Raw genomic sequence first — 15,619 nt, forward strand, 5'->3', positions numbered from 1 at the left:
AAAAAAAAAAAAAAAAAAAAAAGACAGCAGAGCCCACAAATCCTCTCATCAAAGAGGCATTGACTTTTAATTTTACAAATGTGGCTCTTTCCTATAAGGAATAAGAGAATTCATTAGTAATCATACTCTGGAGACTTATTCCACCTGAATGTTTCTTTCTTCTGGCTAGCATATAATTATAGCCCAGATTTCTGATTACAGAAACTTTTCCCTTTAACTGCTCTACAATTTTAGACTCTCTTATTTTCCCACCACTCTTTTTCTAGTTGGTCTTTGAAGAAAGAGGAAACGGGAAATTGGCAGAGATAACATGTGTGGAGAAACCAGAATGGTCATACCTCATTCCTAGAGAACTCTGTCTCTAAGCGCTCTTCTAGCCTGGCACTAACAGGACTGGGTGCAATTCAAATGTGTATCTGCATGTGATGGGCAGAAGCCATCTGAACATTTCCTATCCTTGCAGGCAAACAGACAAGGCATTGAAAAGAACCTCATTTAAAGCAGGTGATACTATGTAGACTTGTTCTTGCCACATATGCCAGATAGGTAAATAACTTCACATGTCACAACCTGCCCTCAGCATTGTTTTGCCGGCCACGAAGTGCAGAAGGAAAGAAAGTGCATCCCTCACCAGGGTTACTACTGGCCTTGCAGAAATCCTTCCTGGGCTCACAGGGAAGCCAGGCCATTTCCAAAGCCATTCTTTGTTCAAATGTGCACCTGATCCATGCACTCTGGTGAGCAGTTGTACAGTAATAAGCCTGGGTGTGTGTGACACAGGACGAACTCCTGATTCAAGAAAGTGACATCTGACAAACCTCCTATCTGTCCACGGCAAACACGGGGCCCTGCTCCTTAGAAGAGCAACAGGCCATCTGAGCAATTGCAGCGTCTCTGTCCTGCATGCACGTACTTCTTGTCTCTTCTTTTCAAAAAGGAAATTTCTCTTTAGCTTTCTGTTATTAGTCTCCAGTGATGAACAATAGGTCGGAAATTCTGAGAAAATAAACTGCTGAAATTATTATTCACTCCTTGCTCTGAATTTGCTCTGTGAGCTACGGGCTACTTGCTCTGCATTCGGTGACGAAGGCCCCATCCCATGTGTTTTCCCAGTTCAATCAACTGTGCTAAAGAACTGTCACAATAGCCCTTGACGACAAGAAAATAAAATTTAGGGTGGAATGGAAAGCCTGACTTGCATTGCAATTCTTCTCTGCACCTGTCTCTCCCTCTTTTTGTCCCCCGCCCTTGTTGACAATGTTGCCAAACCTTTTCATCCACCTTAATGACAAAGGAAAAGGAATGGATTGTTTTTCCAGTTTGGATAATTGCCTCTGAAATGTTGTCACAATCTTCCAAATGACTATATTTCTTTCATGTCAGACCACTGTGATTTCTGCACAGCACAGGTTGCGATTTTGTTAAGGTTCTGGTCTGCTGAGAGCCTTGGGAGTTTTGTTTTGTTTTTTTGTTTGGGGGTTTTGTTTTTTTTAAGAAGACAAAGCAAAAACCAAATAAGTCACAATGATAACTTACGACAGAAAAATCAACATCTGAATCAGATGATAATAGCAGGAGCTGCAGCAGGGAGGGGATGTGTCTTGTGCCAAGAAAAGAAAGGCACGAATAGTTATTTAAAACTGATCAAAACCCACTAGGAATCACAATCCCACCATGGTTTCCCTTTGGAAAAGCAGTTTTCAGACGCCCCAATTAACCTTAATTGAATTCCGCCTTAGTAATATCTGGAATTTTAATTGACTAGGAAGGTGATCATAATCTCCGTTCATAATGCACTTAGCCATTAGTAAATCCCCGGACGGCTCACAGCCTTGACATGAGGGGACTTAGCTTTTCTGGGAGTGAGTCTGGTTTGGGATAGTAAGATAAACATTCAAAGGAGAAAGGCCCTCGCTGTCAGAGCCAGCCTGAAGAGACTTAACTGCAGAAGTTCAGAGCCAAGGTAACCGATTCCAATAAAGGAAAGGCTCACGTCAGTGGTGCTGGCTTCTGTGGATTCCTAAAACACGATCAGAACACCCGGTCTCACAGCTCTCAGAAGAAATCACCATTCCTGTTACTTAGGATGAGCATAGCATGGCTCTTGTTTTCTCTTTAAGAAAACCATCACTTTCATCATTTTTTTATAATTTTTTTCTTTTATTGAGTTTATTGGTTCATTTTAGGTATACAGTACAGTTACATTCATTATTGGGATCTTGTACCTTTACATGACAGATGGTCTTGGTTCTCATTGTAGGATCATTTCCTCTGTCAAGGGTATACGAGTAGCTGCGCTCCTCTGCTAGAACCTCCAAACAAGCTCTCAAGGTCCATTTTTTGTAATTTGTATTAAAACTGCTAAGAGAAGGGAGATATTGACCTAGGCCTTTCAGATTACCTGAACCTGACTCTTCACTAGAAGGTTCTCAATTACGTGCCTCTGCAGGATCCCAGAAGGGCATTCAAAACTGAGGGCAGGGACCCAAACATGTCCACTTTGAAGACAAAAAAATTTCTCTTGAGACAAAAGGATCACAAGTTAGAGCCCAGCCTGGTAAACTTAGCGACTTAATGATATTGGGTTCAATTCCCAGCACTCAAAAAATAAGACAGAGACAGGGAGGGAGGGGAAATTTCCTTGGTACACTCCAGTTTGGAGCCCTTCCTATGCAGCAAACCTACAACCTCAGGTTGAAACGCATGGCTTTAGTCTGCTGACAGCCAACTCAGCCCAACCATCAAATGGACTGATTGCTGTTGTAAGAAATGGGATAGATGTTTGGATTAGCTAAGCTCACTCATTTTGAAATCATTCGTGATACCTTGCATGGTTAAATTACTCTCTGGTTCCTCATTATTTTCACCTACACAGCTTGATACCTCTGCCATAATCAGAGAAAAATCAGGGTATTTCCCCCACATAGTGCAGTTTGTTTCTGTTGTTTTATTTTGTTCAAACTTTCACTGATGATTCCAACAGAAACCATTACAACCTTTGAAAAAAATCATCAATAGATGGAACAAAAGTTCAATATTCTAGCCAGGTGGGGAAATGAGCAAAAGAAGTAAGTTTTAAAAGAATCCTGTGGGGCATAAAGAAAACTGTTCTCTCTCTCCCTCCCTCCCTCCCTCCCTGTCCCCTCCTTCTATTTCTTTCAGGGAGCAATTCTGTGATGAAATTGGTCAAAAATGTAACACAATGTCAACTTGGGGTCATTTCTTTAAATTCTAATTCACTTCAAAGTCACGAGGAACCTAGGAGTACAGTGGAGAATGGAAACAGATAAGCCCTGCTCATTTTTTTTTTTAAAGAAAGGGACACAGTAGTTGTAAGCATTACTCTCTACCAAACTTAAAACTCCTGTCCTATCTCTTGCTTATCTACCTCCATTTCCGTGTGTGTGTGTGTGTGTGTGTGTGTGTGTGTGTGCGCGCGTGTTCTCTATATATTGTGAAGGTTTTTCATCCACACCACAATTTTCCAGGAAAAATTCTGAGAAAAAAATGAGACAGAGCTTCTAAGGAAATCTAGACACCTATTAATTTAGCCCCCTGCTTGCTGTGTGTTTCTCTCAGTATACCTCATTTACAATCAAAATATCAAGCAGAACAGGAGGAATTCCATAAGTAAATCTGGTGTCTATGGAGCATGTTTGAGAAATTGGTCTTAGTGTGCTGATACTTGTTCCCAGGTTGGCCTCTTTTAGGAATTGCTACCAATCACTTGTACTTAAAGGCAAATCAAAGAGCAAGGCCAGAGAGGAGACACAAATACACTATTTCAGAATCAAACTTTAAAATTTAGGCCAATGTTTTCAAAATAACTTGATAAAATAACTTTATCATCAGTCTCTGAGCCTGAGAAAGGCATGGTGGTACCTGCCTGTAATCCCCACTACTCAGGAGACTGAGGAAAGAGGATCTTATGTTCAAGGGCAGTCTGAACAACCCAGCAAGACCCTGTCGCAACAATATCAGTAATAACTATCCTGGGTCCTTGTTATACATGTGATTCTCAATTTTCTGGGCATGCTATTGAAAATGGGCCCAAGGATGAGAATTCTGCAAGCAACCCTGAAATAGACAGATGCTCACTGCAGCTGGAAACTGCAGAGGTGACAATGGTAATTAGCGCTTATTGGAAACATTCTTATCAAGATAGGTCCAAGTGGTCTAGTTGATTAAGGATTAAATTCAAGAGAATTGTTTGCAGATCTGCTGCTACAGAATTGACAATTTAATCCGGACCTCTTATTTTGTTCCGTTTTTAAAATAAGAAGAAACAAATTTAAGCCAGCCAGGACTAGAAAGTCAACGGTTGGCAGAGGCATGACTGGAAAAGCCCTAGGTTCTGTGTCAAGGCTGGGAAAGCCACCGTGGAAGATATGAGCCAGAGGTCCATTGAGTGACTCAGAGAACAGGTAGCTTTAGCCACCTAACAAATCACCCTAGCACATAATGACGGGAGATGATGATCACTTACTCTCTCATGATTCTGAAGGCTGCGTGGGTGGTTTTAGTTTTGACATGGCCTGGGTGATGGGGACACAGCCTGGGATGTCTTCACTCATCTGGAGACTCAGTGGAAGATGCTTTGTTTCTGCTGCCAGAGTCTCCCTCCACAGCCCAGCCTGTGCTTCCTCCCTTAACAGACCCTCTTTGCTTCCCTGAAAGTTTGTCTGGCTCAAACACATTGGTGAGTCTTCACAACGCACTCAAAAATAAATCCCTCCACATCTGACCTTTCTGTACCTTTCCATACTTTCTCCCACCTCCCTAAAAAAAGGACCCAGTCTTTTAATATGCCCATTCTTTTTTTAATTTTGGTTTATTAGTACATGTTTATAATGTTTACACTCCTTGTGTGGGGTTCATACATGTACATAGCATATCCCAACTCCTTTTCTCACGCCCTTCCCCTCCCCACCCTCCCCCTCCTGCCATCTCTTGATCCTCTTCCTCTTTGAGAACAAACTATCACCCTACTTCCTATTTTCTATCCTTTATTTTACCCTTCATCTTTGCTCTGGGTCTCTCATATAAGTGAAATTTATAGCTTGTGATATTTAAGCTTGTGTGTCTGATTTCCCTCACTCAACACTATGGTCTCAAGCTGTACCCATTTTCCTACAAATGACTCAAGTTTATCTTTCTTTATGGCAGAGCTGTAGTCCACATTTTCTTTATCCATCCATCTGTTGATGGACATATATTAATTCCCTATTCTTTCTGAGGGTCCTCACCCTTCAAGATATGGACCCACAAATACACAGTGACCACCTACCCACTGAGGCACAAGACTAGTGTTTCAGTTCGCTTTGTGCTGCCATAAACAGAATATCACAGACTGGGTAACTAATAATGGATAGGAATTTATTTCTCACAGTTCTAGAGTCTGGAAATTCCAAGATGAAGGCACAAGCACATTTTAGGTCTAGTCAGGGCCCAGTCTTCACTTCCAAGATGGCTCCTTGAATGCTGCAGCCCTCATGTTGGAGGAACGCTCTTCCTCACAAGGCAGAAAGTCAGAAGGGGACAAACCTACTCCTGAAAGCCTTCATTTTTATATTAATCCACTCATGAGAGCCGAGCCTTGTGCCCTAAACCCTTGCATTAGGCCCCACTCTCCGACACTGTTGCATCAAGGGGGATCCCAATGCCTGAGTTTTGTTTTGGCTTTTGGTTTTGGGGGGTTTGGGGGGGGTTGTTTATTTGTTTTTTGGTACCAGGGATCGAACCCAGGACCTCCTTGAGCTTGAGAGGCAGGAGGTGGCACCACTGAGCTAAATCCTCAGCCCCCCAATGCCTTAGTTTTAAAGGGGACAAACATTCAAACCAGAGCGACTAGTGTACTCAAATACACAAACAGCTCACAGTCCTGTCTTAAGGAGTTCTGTCACATCAAAAGATGCCTCTTCAATTACACAGTTTCTCATTCTCCATTCTACAACACCAGCCTCAAATGATCTTTTCTTCCTTTGAACACCCAAAATAATATACTTGTGCTTCTCACATGGCACTTATATAATACCGCTACCGTAGTTCTGACTAATCTCTAATACTGATTTGCAAGGTCACAGAACCATATTTCACCATCTAACTCCAACTATGTTTAGTCCAGTGCCATGCATATAATAGGCCTAATAAATATCTTCATAATAAAGAGATAGGACTAAGTCCCACATTCTCCACATATTGAACTCATATCAGGCTAAGAGGCTTATATTTTTACCCCTAGTTTAGGTGACCTGATATAATTACACACTACATTACTATGCACCATGTGTGGTGGCACATGTCTATAATCCCAGCTCTCAGAAGGCTGAGGCAGAATTTCTGTGAGTTCAAGGCCAGCCTAGGCTACATGGTGAGTTTAAGACCAGCCTGAACTGCATAGCAAAACACTGTCTCAAAAAAAAAAAAAAAAAAAAAAAAGTTACCATGTTCTTTTGCACCTGCATCAACACAGAAATGTACACAGTCACGACCTGAACTTCTTCCTATATACTTTTGAAAAAGTTGTGGCAACAAAAGGTTCTCAAAGTTCTCTTTCACTCTTGATTTTCTTCCCCTTTTCATAGAACCTGTGGGTGCATCATTATCCCTGACTGATGGTATTTTAAATTCACCCAGTGGTATTTAAATTTCTCCGGTAGCATTTTAAATTGATCTAATTTATTTAATTTACTTAATCTAATTTAATTAAACGTCATCTCCCCCTGATGTTATTTAACTTCACCTAATGGTATTTTAAATTTATCACAGTCCAGAAGTTAATCGGAATCAATAAAATTGGTTTAGGGCAGTGCTCCTTAAAGTGTTGTGCCTGGACCAATGATAGCCCCTGGATCACTTGGGGATTTACTTGCACTGCAGACTCCCAGACCCCAGATCAAACCTACTGAATCAGAAGCTCAGCGGGGGGGGGGGGGGGACAGGGGGAAACACCCAGCTGTTCCCCCAGCCCTCCAGGAGATTCTGCTGAATGCTAACATTTAAGAAACACTAGTGAAGGGATCGCAGGAAACTGTCTCCAGACAAAAATAAAGGGGTAATACAGATATAGAATGGGACATTTCTGGATGAAAATGAACCACTCCTGGGTTATGGCTTGCCTCGATTTGCAGGAGATCAGATGAGTACAGTGACTGAGATCCAAGTGCTATGGCTGGCCAAAGTACAATGTATGCATCTGTTTACTGTGGAATGAAGGTGAGAGGGAATGTGTCATAATGTGACCCTGTTGTCACCCAGTTAATTTTAGAGCTGGGTTTTTGCTTCACGAGTGAAAGAAGTCCAAAAGATTTAGGGCAAGGGATTTAGCTCAGTGGTTCTGCTGCCTGCTTTGCAAGCTCAAGGTCCCAAGTTCTATTCCCGGTACCAAACAAAACAAAACAAAACAAAAAAGATTTAGAATATACTCAGAAGAATGCAGCATATAAATGTCTTGAAGTTTGAGTTTTCCCTTCACAATGGGAGGTGCAGGTATAAGAAGGCGCAGGGTGATTGACTGCATGGTGGCTCACAGTACTGCAGAGCCAGCCTCAGTGGAGGTATTCACCTTGTTGACCTCCACCACACCCCAGGGGCCATGGGGCCATGGCCTTTTTTTGACGCATGTTGCAATTAGATGGTGCTTGACAACTCACTGATGGGCCATTCTAAGCAAAATCTGGGACCCTCTGAGAAACAGGTAGATAAAAGTTTGAAATTCATTACAAACAGATTGCTGTTGGCTATGTTCCTTAATTGAAGGACTTGCAGTGATTTCTCAGAGAATCAGATTGACTACAGAGATTTAGCTATCTTAGAGATGTGGAGGAGAGGTTTAGAGGGAAAAAAAAAAAGAGTAAGCCTAAGAATATGCAAGGAATTTCCACGGAAATAAGAATTTTGCCTGTAGTACTTATTGTACCTAAGTTTTTAAAAATCAGGATTCAGAGATAACAGTATACTTGCAAGTCAAAATGGAGCTAAAATCAGATGTGGCTATATAAAATTATGAGTTATGAAGCACTGCAGAGAAAACTTTATATCAGAAAATGATAAAATAAATTACATTCTACATCCAGTGGAGGTTCTGGCTATTTCATGGCACCAGTCACTATAGCAAGTGACACTCACTGACAAAGAGCTTGACATAACTTTGGATCCTGGAGAACCAGTCATTTTAGCAGTAACTGATTTTATAATATCCCCTCCTCTCCTCCTTCCCAGTCCCACCTCAGTCAAAATCTAAAACCAAACACTTGCAAACACATTTTCAGAGGTGAGAAGTCTCTTATCCTTGGCCAGGCTCACAAGGACTATCCAGACAGTGGAGAACAATGTGAAATCTTTCCTCAGGTTCTCTGCCTTCCTTCTCACCTTTCTGACTCACAGAGATGTATCTGGTACACAAATATTCGTTGAGTTCCTAGTAAATGCCAGGTGCTGTGCTATAAACTAGGAATACTTTCAAGAAGTTGACAATCAGACATAGTAGAACAAAGTTCTTTGAATCACATCGGGTGTTTGTTAAACTATGCTTCCCAAGCCCCACCCTAAGCCTGAATCAGAATCCCTTTGGATAGAACCTTAGAGGCAGTGGACCTCAAAGACTATGCCAGGTATTGAAGTCGGCAGGAAAAGCGTTCATGGAGAACACTTCTCTTGGGGATTACAGTGGTTTTGTCCTTGGCCAAGTGACTAAGGCCATGAGGAAAGGTTGCAAGTAGATGTTCTTCCACTCTGGCATTATGCAAAGACAATCCAAGTTTCTACAAAGAATGAACTGGCTTGTGGCACTGCTCAGGGGTAGAGAGCTTGTTTAGAAGGCACAGGCCCAGGGTTCAAACCTGAAAAAAAAAATCACATGAACCACAGGAGCAAAGTTCAGTCCACATGGCCTTCAGCAACAGCTCTCAGGCCATCAGGGAGCCCTCAGCAAAGGCTCCTGGGACTTGATCTTCGCTGTACTTACTGTGCTCTCTGCGGGGGGGAGTTCTCATGACAACACAAGATAAGAAATTAGAGGCAACGACTCAGTGGGCTTCAATGTAAGAATGGTCAACTTCAAGACAAAATATCCTCATTTGTAACTTTATATCTTTTGGGCTTTAATATCTGGACATGAAATTAGAGGTTTACCTATGGAATACTAATTTCTCCTCGGAAGTGTGATAATAGAAGAGATTCTTACAACCAACTTGGGGATATCACTATATTGTTGGCATTTATTATCAATTATGACATCTTTTAGTCTCCTCACAGATTCTTCAATAAGCCATGACACACAACAGGGTGGGGGGTGCTGTTTCTCAGGTCCCATGTGTCCTCTCTCACCTCATGGAATGGCCAGTGTCTCAAAACTCGTTGAGGGCCTTTCAAGTACTTGTACTGAATCCCCTGGAAGTTCAATGTCTGTGGCCTAAAGTGTGCTGGAAGGCATTGAAAGGGGACTGGGACTCAAAATTTGGTAATGCAGTGGTTCTGTGAAACCAAGTAGACTTATACCTGGGTCCTAAAGGGCACAGCCCAGAATCAACCATAAACAGCATTTGGGAAGCAGAGTGTCCCCCAGACATGGCCTGATTCCTGTGGACAGAACATGATCCAAGGATTGAATCGGGACCCAGAGAGTCCACCCCGTGGTTTTTAACCAAGTAAGTCTCAAAGCATGGAGCCATAACAAAACACCAGCAGCACCAGGCAGTTGTTAGCCATTATCTGGAAAAGCTCACCGGTATCGGGACGTAAAGATGCAAGGCTAGAAGCTACACTGAAGTGTGAATGCATTGTCCTAAGGCCTGGACACCCTACTGGACACCTACTGTTCAATAAAGCGAGCTAACTTAACAGATCAGATGTCAAGTCAGACTTGCAAATCACAGGCCTTCCTCAAAATCAAGCTCTACTACTAATTTTAAGGATAGAAGCAATCAAGAGGGCCCAACTAAGCAGAGGGCCTCTGATATCCGCAATGGGCTGTATATATCTGCAAGTCCTTTCTCCCCACACCAGACAGGGTATAATGTGTGGGCGCCTCTAGAGCCCAGAGTAGTAATACATGGGGTCTCTGGGTGCGGTGTTTGAATCACCTCACATTTCTGGACAGTGTTTAGATTATGAAACACATCATTTTACACCCAGGGGGTTGTATAGTTAAAAGTGATCCTCTTGGGGACTATGCATCATGAATCCAGAGTCTAGGTTTGTTGATCATCAGTAATCCTAAACCAAGGATTTCCAAGTGACGTGCCATTCGTGAACACTCTCCAATCGGATATCACTAATCTACCAAGAGGTCCAGCTGTCAGCACTGCAAGGAGATTAAAGGAGGTTTCTTGTGTTTTTCCCGGAAGCATCACCCCAGGAACCAGGAGGGAATGGGTTGTAGAGCAGGTGCTTTAAACTCTTTTCTCACCACCAGACACTTCTGGGAAGGGCTAAAGGATACTATTAGTCATGATACCAAGACACCAGGTACTAAGCCAGATAAACCGGAATGCACTGCCACTATCTCAGTCCATGAGAACTGCAGTAACACGTAAACTGGGTGATCTGCAAGCAGCATAAATTTACTTCTCACTGTTCTAGAGTCCAGAAGTACAAGGTCACAGTGCTGGCAGATTTGATGTCAGGTAAGGGTCCTCTTCCGAGCTGGTACACCAGTGCCTTCAGTCTGTGATCCCGCGTGGTGAAAGAGCACCTGCAGCTCCCTGGCTCTTCTTAACAAGGGCACAAATCCCACTATTTATGAGTGTTTTGCCCTCGTGATCTGATCACTTCCCAAAGGATCCACCCCTGATACCATCACAATGGACGTTAGGTTTCAGCACATGAATGGGGGAGGCACAACATTTAGACCAAGCAGTCACCTCTCCATAATGCGCCCACCACTGGTAGTCTGTAGGTGGCAGAAGAGAAATGAGATTTGAAATCTAGAGAACCAGAAACGAGTCTGTGGAGCATAATTTTAATCTTCGGAGGAACAGTCATTCAACTGAAAGATTCTTGTTGAAGCCTGGTTAGTGCAAAAGTTTTGGTTTTGTTTTTGGCCATGAATATGCTCAGTAATGTATGATTACAATTACAAATGTGCTGGACATTTTTCCTGTTACTTATAACTCCTCAAAGACTGTTCTACAAGTCTTTGGATATCAGAGCTGCCTTACCTACTTTGTGCTGAGTAAAAACACCTTACTAGCCTTAGGGCAACAGGATTTCTGCCTTTTTGACATTTATTTCTTTTGTGGGTTTTCTTTTTCTCTTTCAGGTGTGCAATGTTTAGTTTATTACATTCCATCTGGGAAAAAAATGAGCTGTTAATTGGAATGCCTGGGATCTCCCTATGCCTAGAAATTAAACGATACACTTGGGTCCCAAGAAGAAATGGGTATTGATTCGACCTTAACTGTCGGGCATGTTCTCTGACTTGCAACGCGCCTGCAGCCAGAAAGCAGCCAAGGGGTAACACAGCCCGGCTCACCTAGTGGGACGGCTTGCAGCCTTGTCTAAAAGAGCAGAAGCACAGACTCAGAACCTGAAATGAGGTCATTGCAATGCACACTTGGAGGAAACTGAAGCACTTGGTGCTTTCCATGAACTCCCAATGTCTATTTAATCCATTGATTTCATTTTATTCATTTATAAATCACTACCACCCAGTATGTTACTATAAGCGGCACTCCCTCAGATACAAGGCTGAATTTTACTACTGAGCTTCTGAATTTAGAATCTTGGTTGCCGCAAAGACGCAAGCTCTAAAATGAAAGGGAAGAAAAAGGAAAGGAGGAGGGAGCAAGACGGGGGAGAGAAGGAGGGAAGAAAACCTCAGCTCTCTCTCTCTCTCTCTCTCTCTCTCTCTCTCTCTCTCTATCATCTCTCTATCTCTCTGCCAAAATCCTATCTGTCTGCAAAGAAGAATCCAGCCAGCTCTGAGCCCATCCTCGGGACAGCTGCCCAGGCCAAGTGGGCTGACTTTTTTCCTTTCCTACGAGACAGACTGGAATAGAACATCTCTCACAGGGGGAAATGACCAATAGCATCCAGATGATTGAAGACGGCGCCACATCAGACCACTTCACCCATCCAGCTCCATGAGGAAGACCTGCTGACTACTGCCAGGCTCCGTCGGGAGCACCTCTGCGGACAGCCCTGCGGGTTCTCTAGCTCTCCCTGGACCCTCCATGACTTCTCCACCTGTCACCCCTGCCTGATCGGCGGCCTCGCTCTCAACTCAGACATGCTTCTCCAGCAGCACTGATGCATACAAGGAAGCACTGGGAGGCCTGGTGCGAAGGAGTATTAGAGTTGAAAATCATTCTTATTAAAGATATAATTACAAACATGAATCTCTGTGTGTATGCATGTGTATGAACATGTGTGTGCTCTTTTCTTCTTTTTTCAGGATGCACTGCAGGGCCTGTAGCCTCCAGAATGCCACCTGTGCTCTCAAGGAAGGCCATGGAATCTGCTCTTATCTATGCTCTCTCAGAACTCTGGGACATCCAGACACCTCATGCAGCAGATCTTGTCATTCCAGCTGTCACCCAAGAAGAACCCCAAACCCTCCTGAAATCCTTGAATGTGGTCCACAGACCCAGATCACTCAGGGACAGAGGCTTTGATCCCTCAAGTGTCAAACACTCAAGAAAACTGGTGTCCTTCCGGAAAAGAAAAAAAAAATATGAGAAACGGAAAAAATGGAAACAAAGTCTTTGTAAATAGGGAAGGGACGAGGGGGTGAAGGGGAGGGCAGGGGAATGGGGAAAAAATAAGAACCAAGACCTGTCATGTAAAGGTCCAAGATCCCACTGATGAATGTAACTGTACTGTATACCTAAAATGCACCAATAAACTCAATGAAAAAAAAAAAAAAGAAAAATTGGTGACTTTGCTCAATGAAAGAGATTCCTTGATGGTAAGGAAAGTATAGGACTGGCTTTAGGATCCAGCAGATTCAGATGGGAATCCTGGCTCCGCCGTTCACCAGCGATATAACCAATTACCTCAGAATCTCCATTTTCCTCTCCCATAAAGTGGGGAAAATTCTACCCACTTCATCAGGGCGTCAGGAGGATGAACGAGATTCGGTTACAGTGTTCTCTGACAGCTGCGTACGCACTAGGCCGACAGTACTCACCCATCTGAAAGGCTACTGGGCTTTGAGTAAAGCCGGACCCAATCGCATCACCCTTCCAGAGGTCCGCTTTCCCTGGGAAGTGTCCACCAGCGGGCGCGCCTTGAACTTTCCTCCGCCAGAAAGCCTTCCCTGCTCTGAGCTAGGTCACTTTGGTCCTGGGTACGGACTCACCAAACACCATGCCACTGCCTCCCCAGGGGCCAGCAAGGGGGTGTGGGTAGGGAAACCTTCCCTTCCCCGTGCTCTCTGGACATAAAGCTACCTGGAGATGTATAACGATTTCCCCTAAAGGCATAGGTGATTCAAGAGAATCAGTGTTGGGAGCGACCCAAAGCCATGTGCTAGAGATGATGTTTCTCCTCTCAGAGGGGAAAGACCCAAATATGTCACTAGAGGATACATCCCTCATCCCGCCTCTGCTCGCTCACCCTCGGGTCAAAAACCCACCCTTCCTTTCCCTCTGCGGCGGAGAGGGTCCACACGTTCCCTGAGTCCTGTTTCCCTTTCTCTTCGTGGCACACGGGGAGACTCCCTCCCCGGCCTGCAATGCCAACGGTATCTGGACGACAGGACATGACCGGACACAATAGGCGCCCACCCAAGCCTGGCCACGAACTCCCCTCTGCCTTGGACAGCAGCAGTGTCCTGGGAGCCTCCCAGCCCTGCTGCCCACCCTTCGTCCTCGGTTTGCATTAAGCCAGGGGTAAGCGCCCACTGTGCCGAACCGTTAGTAGACAAGCTGTGTCCGTACCCCACAGAGACACAGTCCAAGCCGAAGACGCCTCACCTGCCCTTCAAGGAACCCTCCTTTCAGGTGTCAGCCGTCCTCCAAACTCTCCTTCCTCCCAGCTGAACATTTTGCTAAATCTGAATTATTCATCTGAAATAATGACCCAAAGGCAGAAGCGAGACTTCAGCAGAATAGCAAGTGGTGACTCTGGCACTTGGAGCCCCACAGAACAATCCGGCGAGATAGAGAATGCTGTTGGCATCCGATATTCAGTCTCTTTTGAGTCTCCTCAAAGGTGCAGACTGTGGTCACACTTTATTCTCCTAACATTCCAGCAGGTGACTCACACGTTCACACGTGTGTACACACACAACACCACCACCAAAGGTGGTGTCACAAACACAAATGCCAAGAGAGGTCACCCTGGTGAAGACAAGGGCTCTGCTGAACCATACCAGTGGGTAAAGCCCAGCTGGCCTACAGGAAGCAGATTCCACCCAGACTCCTTCATGGTCACCGTGCAAGCTGGGGGTCCCCCTGTCAGATCTCTCAATGACTCAGAAGGCAATTAAAATCCAGGTTTCTGTATAAAAATCTCCATAGCTTGATAAGTTGGCTACATCTTAGTCAGTTCCCCATCGCTAAGCCACAGTACCCAACACACACAACTTGAAAGAGGAGCGGTTATTCCTGCTCACCGTTGTTAGGAGTTAAAGTCTATGGTTGTCTCAGGCACGGGACCGGCATGGTGGAAGGGCCTGGGCAGAGGGAAGCTGCTCAGGTTAGGTGTGCAGGAAGCAGAGAGAGGGGAGATGCTGGGAAGGGAGCCATACCCTTCCAGGTCACACCCCAGGGACCCGTCCCCAACCAGGCCCCTCCTCCTAACAGCACACTGAGCTCCGAACTCATCTGTACATGAATCCACAGCTACCTACAGCAGCCCCATAATCCAGGTGCCTTCCAAACACCCCTCCTCTGAACACACGAGGCCTTTGGGGAACACTCTAGACCTAAACCGTAGCAGGCTACTACTTGGAATTTAAAATATACACATCACCAAGTCAAACAAAACCGAGCTGCCTGGTCAACTTGACCATGTGCTATCAGGTTCTGCATCCTGTCTTCCAAACCTGTACGGTTCATTCCACTCCTGCTCTCTCACGGCCAATGCTACCCCTCTGAGAGCCTAGTGAGCACCTCCACAATTTTACACAGTGACGTCTACCCTTCATCACCAATCCTCCCCGCACCCAAACTCGAACTGTGTCCCCCCAGCCGGCCAGAACTCGGAGAGCCGCCCACTGATGAGTGCTGTGCTCATCCTGACTGTAGCACTGCTGACAACACCAAGCCCAGCCTCAAGCTTTCAGACCACCTCATGCAAGAGCTCCATCGAATTCGTGGCTCGAAGCAGCCATGTTTGCCATCATTTGGGGCAAAAAAAGAGAACATTAGCCATGACCGCCTCACACCAATTCACCTGCCCTCTCTCTCCCTCATATACAACTGTTCTTGAGAGCAAAGCCTACAAATGTGAAAAAGCAGTCAGAAATGAGAGCTATTTTTTGTGCCTGTATGACAGTTCTTCTGAGAACAAGCCTAGCCAGCTTTTAGAAGGATCAAATAGAATTTGAAAATTGCCCTGCTTTACGTGGCAAGAGCTTTGAGAATATCAAATATTTCTTACCATTTGCAAGCAAATGGGTCAGAAGATTTTTTTTCTTTCTTTTTTTTTTTTTTTTTTTTTTTTTCTTTTTTTT

This window comes from Fukomys damarensis, unplaced genomic scaffold, assembly GCF_012274545.1.
Source record: "Fukomys damarensis isolate Sample0158 unplaced genomic scaffold, DMR_v1.0_HiC HiC_scaffold_38, whole genome shotgun sequence".
Taxonomy (NCBI): domain Eukaryota; kingdom Metazoa; phylum Chordata; class Mammalia; order Rodentia; family Bathyergidae; genus Fukomys; species Fukomys damarensis.